We start from the raw sequence: 12,766 nt of genomic DNA, 5'->3' as shown, positions 1-12,766 counted from the left end.
TCAGATGGGTGCAGTGTTGTAGTAAACACGGATTTTAACCCCTTCTGTCGGAATCCACAGTTGGCGAGCCTCACTGCAGCCAGGAAGCCTGTGCATCTATGAGAATATCCCTACGACAGAATCCAGAAGGCGACGTGGGAGGCGCGGACTCCGTTCTGCCGGAAGCCTCCCAAGTCCGTTCTGCCCTGGACGAGGTCAGGGCATCCGGTGTTCTCCAGTTCGTCCCCAGAGGGTTGTAATTTATGGAGATGACGGAGTGATGACACAGAGAGGCTAGGCCTTCGAAGGAAGAGTTTCATTACTCACCTGTCCTGAGAGAAGGGGGCACCCATGCCACAGGAGCCACACCCGGCGCTTGTCAGGAGGTGGACGGGGAAGCGGAGGCCAGCACCTTCACTGTGGGCAAGACAAGGCAAGGCAGCGTAAACACCACACCGTTGGGTAGCTTATTTATTTAATTCTATTTGCTTAGGAGGCACAGAGAGAGAGAGAGAGAGAGAGAGAGAGAGAGAGAGAAAGCTCCTAACCACTGGTCGGTCCACTCCCCAAACGCCTGCAATGGCTGAGGCTGAGCCAGGCCAAAGCTGGGAGCCAGGAACTCCATCCAGATCTCCCACGTGACTTTCCTCCAAGCACCGGAGCCATCATGGCTGCATCCCACAGTGCCCACTGGCACAAAGCTGGACTCGAACCCGGACACTCCGACATAGGACCTGGCCATTCTAAGGAGCCCCTTAATAGCTGCCCCAAACACCTGCCCCTTGCTGTTGTTGTCTTTTTTTTTTTTTTTTTTGACAGGCAGAGTGGACAGTGAGAGAGAGACAGAGAGAAAGGTCTTCCTTTTGCCGTTGGTTCACCCTCCAATGGCCGCCGCGGTAGCGCGCTGTGGCCGGCGCACCGCACTGATCCGATGGCAGGAGCCAGGTACTTCTCCTGGTCTCCCATGGGGTGCAGGGCCCAAGCACTTGGGCCATCCTCCACTGCACTCCCTGGCCACAGCAGAGAGCTGGCCTGGAAGAGGGGCAACCGGGACAGGGTCGGTGCCCCGACCGGGACTAGAACCCGGTGTGCCGGCGCCGCAAGGCGGAGGATTAGCCTAGTGAGCCGCGGCGCCGGCCGCTGTTGTTGTCTTAAAAGGTTTATTTACTAATTTGGAAGACAGAGGGACAGAGACAGAGACATCTTCCACTTGCTGGCTCACTCCCCCAAATGCTTGCAAGCACCAAAGCCGGGAGCCAGGAACTCAGTCTAGGTCTCCCGTGTCGGTGGCAGGAGCCCAGTCACTCGAGCCATCATCCGCCACCTCCCAGAGTGCGTATCAGCAGGAAGCTGGAATCAAGAGTTGGCGCTGGGTATTGAACCCAGGTACTCTGATAAGGGATGTGGGTGTCTTTACCCACCAGGCTAAACGACCCCCTCGGGTGAGAGAGTTTAAATAATTCTGGCAGACTCTGAGCTGAACAGGTGGTCTTTTCCTGCCTGGCTGGCCCCTGGCCCTGAGGTGATCTAATAGGGGGGATGTCCCGGCTTGCGTAAGAGCTGGGTAATGGTGGGGCTGGGGCCACAGACTCAGGGTCGGTTGGTTCCCATAGGCAAGGTGTGCTCCTAGACAAGTTGTCATTAGCCTTGGGAATTAGTGAACTGCAGACAGGCTGTCTGGCTCTGGGTCTGGAAAGCCCCCCACGCTGTCAAAACACCATAAAAGAAAACCATGATTAATGCAGGCAGAGCTGGAGCACACGGGATTTCCATCGGCAGGAGCGGTGCTTTACCACACACCCGCCAAGGTCAGCAGCTGCTGCATCCCAGCAGTGCCGTCCAGGCAGCACGATAGCTCATGCGGCTCTCAGAGAACAGGGCTGGAGTCAGGCCTGAGCCGAGCCCTGCTTGGAGCCGTGAGGTTCGGGGAAAAAGAAATACTGTCTCCAAAGCCCGCTGTCTACACGTGTAGAACAGGTGCAGAACTTGGGAGACCTGGCAAGGCTACGTGTGTCCACCTAGCATCAAGGCACTCACACGCGATGGAGGAACCCAGCTGGGCTGGTCAAGCTGCCTGGTCTGGGACGGTCCCGGAACATCCGGGAATCTCACGGAGAGATGCACCTGGAAACTCCGAGCGGAGGCCGCTTCCATCCTCACGGCACGGCTAGACTGTGATGACTGGACTGCCGGCCGGAGGCCCCTCACCCTGCGCTTCAAGGACCTCATCTATTCCCAGGGGAGCTTTGCTATCTGCCCTGCCTGTTTCATCACACCGAAAAAGAAGACACAATCTCTTGGTTTGGAAATAAACCACGATTTGTGAGATCCTGTTTTGTTTGTCCCCTGATTTTACCCATGCAAAAAATTGTCATCCCTGCAAGCACTGACCCAGAAGTCCACGAAGAATGGGTCGCTCCCTTCAGCACCTGCCCCTGGCCCGAGACACGCCTGGGTGAGCGGACAGAGGTCCCTGTCTGTGCCGATACCACAGCGCCAGCCGGAACCAGCGGGAGCAATGGCCATGGAAGGGGCTCCTGTGTCTCCCCGTGTGAGTGGCGCTGTGCTCAGGCTTTCTGGGCGTTATCCCACTGAATCTGCGGAACAATCGCATGGGGCAGCAGCTATTATTACCCCATGTTACAGATGAGGAAACTGAGACTCGGAAACTGCAATGCTGGTACATGGCAGAAGCAGGACTCTACTTTTTTTTTTTAAAAGAATAATATTGTCATTTTCTGTCTCTCCTTCTCTTTAAATTTATTTGAAAGACAGAGTCAGAGAGAAAGAGAGAGAGGTCTTTCATTCGTTGGTTCACTCCCCAAATGGCTGCAATGGCCAGCGCTGGGCTAAACTGAAGCCAGATCTCCTGTGTGGGTCAGGGGCCCAAGCACTTGAACCATCTTCCACTGCTTTCCCAGGAGCATTAGCAGGGAGCTGGATCAGAAGTGGAGCAGCCGGGACTCAAACAGGCACCCATAGGGGGTGCCGGCACGTTAGGCAGCAGCTTAACCCGTTATGCTGGCCCCCTGCCCATGATGTTTAGTCCAACTACTGATGAAAAGTGAAAACTAGGGGCTGCTTTGTGGTGCCGTGGGTTAACCGCTGCTTGTAACGCCACTGACATCCTGCATCTGAGAGCCAGTCCATGTCCTGGCTGCTCTGCTCTGATCCAGTCCCCTGCCAATGCATCTGGGAAGGCAGTGAAAGATGGCCCAAGCAATTGGGCTCCTGCCACCCACGAGGTAGACCCAGAAGGAGTTCCTGGCTCCTGGCTTCAGCCCAGCCCCAGCCTTGTGGCTATTTGGGGAGTGAACCAGAGGATGGAAGATCAATTTCTCTCTATAGCTCTGCCTTTCAAATAAACAAAATGAAACTTTCTTTAAAGATTAAAGAGAGAGAGAGAGGAGAGTTACAATTAGTAATGCCGCCATGACTGGAGCATAGTTGGTGTATTCATGATCTATCATGGCCTAAGAAATGACTTCATAACATAGTAACGTAAAAAGAAAAAAAGCCACCGGCCACGTCTCCCGGTTTCTGTGTCAGGAAGTCAGAACACAGCAGCGGGGATCTTAGATCTCAGCTCCACAGTGACTGGCCCTAAATCAGAAGGCAAAGTCATCTGAAGGGCCGGCCAGTCCCAAGTCGCTGGCTAGGGGATGTTGGGCAGCACATGCCCACGTGGTCTCTCTGTGCAGCCTGGGCTCCCTCACAAAGGGTCAAAGGGCAAGCATTGAGAGAGTGAGAGCGAGCGAGCCAGCCAGCTGGACTCTAATCTTGTCACTGCCTGGCCTCAGAAGTCAGCGCATCACACCTGCTGTGCTCCATTGGTCAGGGAAGGTGCCACTCAGATACAAGGGGAGGAGGAACCTCCCCGGAAAGTGGCAGTCTCCTTGTCGGAAGAGCATGCGTGGGGAACTGACTAGGTAGGTGTGGCTATCGATGGAAAATGTGATCTGCCACAGATGGTACCCAACTAACCCGTACTGGGTCAACCTGTGAGTCCCACATACCTGATCGCAAAGAAGTGATAACCTGGCCAACAAGTCAGAGCAGACTCTGAGAACCCACTTGTTGCATGGCCCCCAAGACTGCCCCTTCCAGAGCCTCTCAGCTCTTTGCTCATCACCAGCGGTCTGCGGAGGTGGCCAGCTAGGTCATGGGATTGTGAGGCCAGCGAGCAGGCCCTTGTCCCCCCTGGGTCCCCGTGGGCACTCGGCAGGCTCCCCCTCCCTGCTGGGGTCACCCGTCCAGGGCCCGGGAGCGTGCACTGGGAGAAGTGCTGAACTGCAGCCAAGCTGACTGGGTTTCAAGTTCCAGTTTGGCTCCCCACCAGCCGTGTGATCACAGACAAGGAAACTAATCTCTCCAAGCTTCTGTTTCCTCTTATAAAATAGGATGACTGACCTAGCCAAGAAAAATCAGCCAGAAACTGGCGTACAAGGCGAACGGATCACCACGTGAGCTTTCCGGATCTTACCGGAGCAGGGTCCAGCCCACGGCCCACCCACGGATTAGCTCCTAATTCTACAGGAGATGCACTTTTATCTGCTTTGCTCTTTACCTTCGAGGAAGACCCGCATTCTCTGCAGGGTAATGTTGACTGGTAGGTTTGCAAGGGTAGCAAAGATGGCTCCAAAGGTTACAGTTTTATTGCAGTCACTGGCATGAACCAGTTTTGTCTGTGCTTAGGAAACCTACTCCTGCCTGCCCACATGCACCTGCTCGCCAGTGTCCTCTGGTGCCATCAGGGATCTCTACAGGACTGCCACATGTTTGTTCTATGTTCACATAACCATCAGGTGCTGTACCAACATCCTGTGTACCACGGGCAGAAAAAGAGAACTAGTGTGAAGGCTGCTCACCGGACAAAGGCACCTGAAGAGGTCCAGGGAGACTTTCTAGACAGAGCCTTTGGGGGCGGAGGGGCAGATGTATTCAGAACAGGGGCCAAGTGAGGGGAACCAATGGAGCAATGCAGAAAGCCACGATCTGGAAAGGATAATAAATAATGCTTTGGAACCAGCCGCATGAAAGACCACGGATAACCTCACAGCTTCCCAGGTTGTAAAGCATCCAGATGAAAGCCAGCGGGTGTTACATGTTTAAGTCATTCACGTTCCTCTCTTGCTCTTTTGTTGCTTGGCTTTCCCGACCCAGAGGAAGTAGAAATATGGTCCCTGCAGTTCATAGCGAAGCTTCGCGCGCCTCTGCACGAGCCTCCGCGGGTGGCCTTTCATGGGTTGCGTCTGGATAGGAAATGAAATAGTGCTCTTGGTCATGAAGGTTCTATTTTTTCTGTGCTCTGCGGAGCGGCCAAGGGAAGGCCTGTGTGAACGCAGGAAGGGTTCTCATGACAGCCGGACTCGGAGCAGGTGTGAAACAGAGGCCTCTGTGGGCTTTGGGACGCAGGAACTTTTAGTTCTACAAATTAAAGAATGGCCAAGGCTGACAGTAGGGATCAGCCAAGCCCACCCTCCGTGGAAGGTCCTGGCGCAGGGAGCCCTCACCTGAAGGCGGATTCAGCTCTCTTTTTTCCACCTTTCTTTCTTTATCTATTTGAAAGGTAGAGGCAGAGAGAGAAAGAGACAGAAAAAAAGAGAGAGAGAGAGAGAGAATCTTCTTCCATCCACTGGTTCACTCCCCACATGGCTGCAACGGCTGGAGCTGTGCCGATCCAAAGCCAGAGTCAGGAGTTTCTTCCAGGTCTCCCATGAGGGTGCAGGGGCCCAAGGACTTGGGCCATCTTCTACTACTTTCCCAGGCCATAGCAGAGAGCCTGGATCACAAGTGGAGCAGCCGGGACTGGAACCGGTGCCCACATAGGATGCCAGCACTGCAGGCAGCGGTTTTACCACTAAGCCATAGTGCCAGCCCCTCCACCCTCCTTATCAACACTGCCCCCATCGACTTGGTCAGCTCTAGGTAAATGTGCTATTTGTACTATTTTCAGCATACAGCCCAGTAGCATTAAGTGCATTCCTATTTTTGTGCAACCATCACCACCATCAACGTCCAGGACTTTTTACATCTTGCGAAACTAAAACTCTGCACCCATGAGACAGCAGCTCTCCGGTGCCCCACGTCCTGTGGCTCTGCTCCTTGGTTCTCTGAATTTGACTGTTTTAGATAACCACGTGATGCACAATCATGCAATGTTTGTCCTTCTGTGTCTGGCTGATTCCACCCAGCATAACGCCCTCAAGGTTCAACTGTGCTGTAGCATGTGTCAGAATTGCCTTCCTTTCTAAGGCTAACAACCCATAATGTGTATACGCCACACTCTGTTTATCCAGTCTCTCATTGCTTGGTTGCCTCCACCCTCTGGCCACTGTGTGTAGTGTTGCTATGAACACCGGTACACAAAAATTGCTGTGCGAGTTTTACGTGCCTGACCACAGGCATTGCCCAGGATACCGACACACGGTCAAGACTCCCCAGTCTTCTAAGAGACTCTTGAAAACATTTCTGTCCAATCCTAATCCAGTTCCCACGCGTGTTCATGAAGAGCAAAGTTCTAGCTGCGATGAGCGTCTCAGTACAGCATTTCTCTTTATGTCAGCTCCAGCAGGCGTGGTCAGAAATTACTGGGTGATTGGGGGGTCGGGATAGCCAGTACAGCCCTGCCGGCCCGTCTCCCAACTTCCCACACTCCTCAGTGGTAACAGACTCAGCCCCTGACCGCACGAGGAATGCCAGGCAGTGAAGCGAGAGCAGTTGCATTATTTTTCTTGGGAATTTGAAACAACCATCTGATAGCGAGATTCGCAACAGAAGCTTCTTACGAGCCTCTGCCCTGTGGTTTTTTTCCCTGCTTTTAATCAGGAGCTGCCCCGCAGAACTGAAACACCCCTTTTTGGTTCACGCTTTTGAGTCAATTTCTATGGCTTTCTGTCAAAGAACCTCCAGTGATGGACTGTTCAAAGGCTGATGCTTGGATTTCGCCAAGACACACAGGAAGACCATAAAACCCATTCGTTGTGAAAATGATCTATTTTATTACGGTCCATTTCTCTCCGCGCATCCTCACAGATGTTTTTTAAAAACACGTTGCAGCCCAAAGAAAGTCTGTTCTGTTTCTCTCTGTATCTCCATGACCCTGGCCTTGTGTCTGCCTGTCTCCGTCTTGGAGGAGCAGGGCGAGGCGAAAGGACGATTGAGGAGGGAGGCGGGAGAGCTGAATGTTTACAGAGTGCACTGCTCAATCATATAAAAATATGGCAACTTCCAAAAGGCTGTCTGTTCTGTGCTCCCAGGAACACGCGCCTTTGTATGAGAGTGTGTTTCTCATCCTGTGTTTTGTTTAACTGTCTTCAGTTTCTGGCATAGCCTCAAAGTCAAAATTCACTTGGGTTGCAAAGTTATTCCCATCAGAGCGAGAATAATTGCGCGTCTGCCTTTTCCAAGATGTGCTTTTGTGTTTTCTTAAATGAGAGAACGTCTCCAGAGTCAGAATTTCTCCAAGTTCTCTGAAAACGTCTCTCCTTGCAGCCCGGGCTCTGTGACTCTGTCTTCTAAGAGGCCGCTGTTGGATGCCGCGCCACAAAGCCGCTCAGATGTGGGGTTGCTCTCTTTCTTCTGAGCCACATCAAAGGGCACAGATTGCTTCCTTTCTGAGAAGAAAACTCTTTAATGACAAGAAAGAACAAGACACCGAGCAGCCAGCTACCCCGTCAGGAAAGACACCGGCAATGCTAACTGTAGCAGATGATCCACTTCTGCAATCTCATGTCACCTTGAAATCCAAGCTCAATGTCTTACCTAGCAAACATGCCTTTGAAATGCAATTGGAGCAGGTGTTGGGAAGCTGCGGGTGAAGCCAAGAGTGCCTGGTTCGAGCCCCAGCTCCTCGGTTTCTGATCCAGCTCCCTGCTAATGCATCTGGGAAGGCAGCAGAGGATGGCCCAAGTGCTTGGGCCCCTGCTACCCACGCAGGAGACCTGGATGGAGCTCCTGGCTCCTGGCTTTGGCTGCTGCAGGTATCTGGGGAGTCAACTATTGGATGGAAGATCTTTCTCATTCTCTGTCACTCTGCCTTTCAAATAAATAAATCTTTAAACAACAACAACAACAATGAAATCATGTTTTCTTCTCTAAAAACACTTCATGGTCCTAGATTATAATGAAGTCTCAGGGACTGTGGCACAGTGGGTAAAGTCACCACCTGCAATGCCAGCGTCCCATATGGGTGCTAGTTCGTGTCCCTGCTGTTCCACTTCTGATTCAGCTCCTTACTAACAGCCTGAGAAAAGTGGCAGAAAACTGTCCTTGTGTTTGGGCCCCTGCCACCCACGCAGGAGACCTGGATGAAGCTCCCGGCTTCAGCTTCACTTAGTACTGGTTGTTGCGGCCATCTGGGGAGTGAACCAGCAGATGGAAGACCTCTCTCTGTCCTTCTCTCTGTAATTCTGATTTTTCAATAAATGAATATTTTTTAATCCTCAAATAACAGTCTAGTGATACTTATCTAATATCTAGCTTAAAATATTTAGCAACATTACAAGTAGATGTCAAAATGAGATAACAAAATTATAAACGTATGGCAAAAGCACAGGTGTTCCTGCACTTTGTATTTGAGGACCTTATCCTGCAGATACCCATGTATGTGCACAAAATTATACATGAAGATGACTTGTTGTAGCATCATTTTCTTGGAGCAAATTACCGCAAACTACCTGACGTCCACAAATGCCATCACATTCTATGCTCCCAGTGGATGACTTGCAGCTGTTAAAAGGAGGGCGTTCTTATTTACTGATACAGAAGGGTCTCTGAGACAAATTGTTTCCAAGATCAGGGAACCACATAATCAGAAAAGTGTGTCTGCAGTGGTTCCTGGCTCTGGATGCACCCTGCAATCACCCAGGGAAATTAGTTATTTTAAAAAGATGTATTCATTTATTTGAAAGACAGAGTCAGTGAGAGAGAGAAGGAGAGAGGGAGAGAGAGACAGAGAGAGATCTTCAATCTGCTGGTTCACTCCCCAAATGACCACAATGGCCAGCACTGGGCCAGGCCGGAGCCAGGAGTTTCTTCAGGGCCTCCCATGTTGGGTGCAGGGGCCCAAGGACTTGGGCATCTTCTACCGTTTTTTCAAGCGCATTAGCAGGGAGCTGGATTGGAAGTGGAGCAGCCAGGACTAGAATTTACACCCATATGAGATGCTGGCAGTGCACACAGCGGCTTAACCCACGGTACCATGGGACTGGCCCCAGGAAATTAATTTTTTTAAAATTCATTTGAGAGGAGGAGAAGAAGAGAGAGAAAGACAGAGACACACATACACAGAGAGCCACACAGAGAGAGCTCCCTCCACTGGTTCATTCCCCAAATACCCTCAACAGATGGGGCTTGGCCAAGGCCAAGGCCAAAGCAGGCAGCCAGGAACTCAATCCAGTTCTCTCGTGTGGGTGGCAGGAGCCCAACTACTTGAGTGAACACTCTGTCTCCCAGCTCAGCATTAGCAGAAGGCTGGGATCTGGAGCTTGAGCCAGGTATGGAACTCAGGGACTCTGATGTGGGACCAGGTATTAACATCTAGATTCCCACGGAAATTAAAAAAACACCGATAGCTGGGCCCCTTTACCCAGAGACTGTAATTTATATTTTCTGGAAAGCTTCCTGAAGTGATCTGAATGTGCAGCCAAAGGTAAGAAAAGCTGCTGTATGGTATGCTTCCATTTGTCCAAGAAAGAAACAAAACAAAACAAAAGCTCCACTTGCTTTTGTAAGCTGAGACTATGTGTGGAAGGGTGTCCAAGCAAACAGAATCAGAGGTTGTGCTGTGATGGGGACTGGATTTAGCTTTTCATTTTTATACTATTTCAACCACTTGGATTTTTGTGTCTTACAAACATATTACCTATTCAAAACCACATATGTGAACTACAGGTTTAGAAAGGATCTTCACAAATGCTACTTTGAAAAGAGCAAGTGAAAACTCTACAGCAAAATCATCTCCTTCTCCCCCTTCACTTCCACCCTCAGGGGCCAATGTTGCAGTGCAAGGAGAGAACAGCTGTGCAAATGGGTCCAATACCAGTTTCCAGGCACATCTGTGTTTCCACTGAGCCTAGGAATGGAGCTTGTCGTGCTGACTACGGGTAAGGAAAGAAAGACAATGCTTTATATCACCTGCTTCCCACCCACCCACCCACCCACCCAAGTATCCCTGCATCCTTGTAATACTTGAATAAAATGTTTGCTGCACACAGTCACAGTGTCCCTGCTCAGTCACGATGGGGAGAGAGAAATTTTAACTCATAACAACAATAATCCAAAGTGACAAAGGCTACCATAGAGATGTGGACAGGATATTTTGTTTTCTTAAATAGTTAGGATCCCCTGCACCAAGATGATGTGGAAGTGAAAAATTCATGGGTCAGGAAATTCAACCTTGACGATACCCTGTGTTTTCTTCCTTGGGACAGGTGCATGAGGGTGGGCACCTGTAGGAAGCGTCATGCCAACAACTGCCAAGGAGCACAGGGTATTACTTCTGGCTCAACACCTCTCCCCAACTCATCCATTACACTTGTTCTCACACTGACAGCATCTCCATATTCATAAATATGAATTAGATTAAATTTATCATTGGCTCCAACACAATTTCCTCTTTTTTTTTTTTTTTTTCATAATCTCAAATTCAGGTACTTGATCCACAATGCGTTCTCAACAATTCACTTCAATTTAGCAAACATCTGCTGAATCTCCTGTCTTCCCATCCAAGTCACCGTGCTGAGTACTGGCATACGAAACAAAAGGAGGCGGGGTCTTGTGGCAGGGGAGTGTGCCAGGCAGTGACTCAGAACTCTGTGTGTTGGCTGTGCCATGGTACGTGCCCATGCTGCAAGCCTCCTTCTATGCCAAGGTCATCTCAGGGAGCTGCAAGCGTGTGGGCTAGAGGTTGGCGTGGGGTCAGCCGAGGTGCTGTTGGAATTTGGCCTTGGGGAACAGAATGTGCAGTTTCATAAGGAAGGGAAAAGCGTGCTACGTGGAACTACACGTGAGGAGGTGGAGGGCTGCTGTGCTATCAAGTCCTAGATGCATCAATAATGACCACCAGTGTCACACATGGGGACAGCAGGAGACTAACCCGGCTGTAGGTTGGGGTCAGTTTGTGATTGTGAACTGAATTCCACCGCAGTGAGAAGCCAGCGGTCCTTGTAGCCAGGGGCCTGACATCACAGATACGTTCTTGAGAGAACAGTACCAGGAGCAAGGAGGGCCTGCGGTGTGTAGCCGTGAGGCGCAGGGAAGCGAGATTCAAAGCTGGACAACTAGGTAGGGACCCTTGTGCTGAGGACCTGAGCCAGCCACAGACAAGGGAAGGAAGGGAGAGAGAATTCGCTGGGTGGGGAAGAACTGTGAGGGCGGGGTGCTCACGCAGGGTGTGGCGCTCTGGTGACCACCAAGATGACAGAGCTGCACAAAGTTCGGAGCCCTTCCCCCCCGCCTGCCCCCTGGCCTGGCCTCGTGGACTCTGGACCCACAGACCTGCGACGGACGAATTGGCCCCCTGTGTCGCGTGTGCCACGTCTGGTTCCTCCAGCGTGGCCGCTATGAAGAAAGTGGTTCAGCAGCTCTGGCCGGAGGCCGGCCTCCACGGAGCGAAGCTTCCCCAGGCAGCCACAGACTTGAACTTGAAACAGCTCTGTCTGCGGAATGCGCCGCACGGCCCACTGGAGTATCTTCGACCACAAATCCCTTCAGACCCCGGGAAGTCTGCTCCTTTCTGTAGTCAAAGGAACCTGTCAGAGGGTTCCCGGACCGCTTCTCATTAACCGGTGAATACTCATTCATTCATTCGTTCATTCAAGAGAGATAAAATTGGAGCCTGTACAAACGCTTCCCTTAACACATGTGCCAGGATAGTCAAATTTCTACTTTTGTCAGTCCTGACATCTACTCTCTAAATTTTCATGAATTTCTACTTCACAAGGGTAATTATTTTATATACATTGGCAGCAGCATACAATAAAAAATTTTCACACACAAAAAAAGATGACAGAGCTGGGGCAGGCATTATGGCATAGTGAGTTAAGTCACCACATCCCATGCTGAGTGCTGGTTTGAGTCCCAACTACTCTCTCTCTTTCAAGACTTATTTATTTAAAAGGCAGAGGGAGAGAGAGAGAGAGAGGTCTTCCATTAGCTGGTTTAGTTCCCAAATGTCTGCAACGGCCAGGGTTAGGCCAGGCGTAAACCAGGAATCTGGACTCCACCTGGGTTTCCCATGTGGGTGGCAGAGGCCCAGGGACTTCAGCCATCCTCTGCTGCCTTCCCAGGTGCGTTAGCAGGGAGCTGGATCAGAACTGGAGCCACTTGGGGCCGGCGCTGTGGCGTAGTAGGCTAAGTCTCCACCTGTGGTGCTGGCATCCCATATGAGCACCAGTTCGTGTCCTGGCTGCTCCTCTTCCAATCCAGCTCTGCTTGTGGCCTGGGAAGACAATGGAGGATGGCCCAAGTGTTTGGGCCCCTGCACCCCTGTGGGAGACCCAGGGGGGGCTCCTGGCTTCAGATCAGCTCAGCTCCAGCTGTTGTGCCATTGGGGAGTGAATCAGCAGATAGTAGACCTTTCTCTCTGTCTCTCCCTCTCTCTCTATAACTTTGCTTCTCAAGTAAATAAATTTAAAAGAAGGAGGATGAGGAGATGAGGAGGAGGAGGAGGAAGAGGAAAAGGAAGAAGGAGGAGGAGAAGTAGTAGTGGTGGAGCCACTAGGACTCAAACTGGCTCTCCAATATGGGATCCGGGCATCACAAACAGCGGCTACCCTGTGCCACA

General features: G+C 51.2%; 1 pseudogene; it reads left to right on the top strand.

Moving 5' to 3' along the window:
• The first annotated feature begins 2,387 nt into the window (after positions 1-2,387).
• On the top strand, positions 2,388-11,722 carry LOC133766373 (guanine nucleotide-binding protein G(I)/G(S)/G(O) subunit gamma-5-like; annotated as a pseudogene).
• The last annotated feature ends 1,044 nt before the right edge of the window (positions 11,723-12,766 follow it).

Source organism: Lepus europaeus, chromosome 9 (genome assembly GCF_033115175.1).
Source record: "Lepus europaeus isolate LE1 chromosome 9, mLepTim1.pri, whole genome shotgun sequence".
Taxonomy (NCBI): Eukaryota; Metazoa; Chordata; class Mammalia; order Lagomorpha; family Leporidae; genus Lepus; species Lepus europaeus.
Note: the sequence above shows the minus strand (reverse complement) of the source record. Positions and strands in the feature narration are given on the sequence as shown.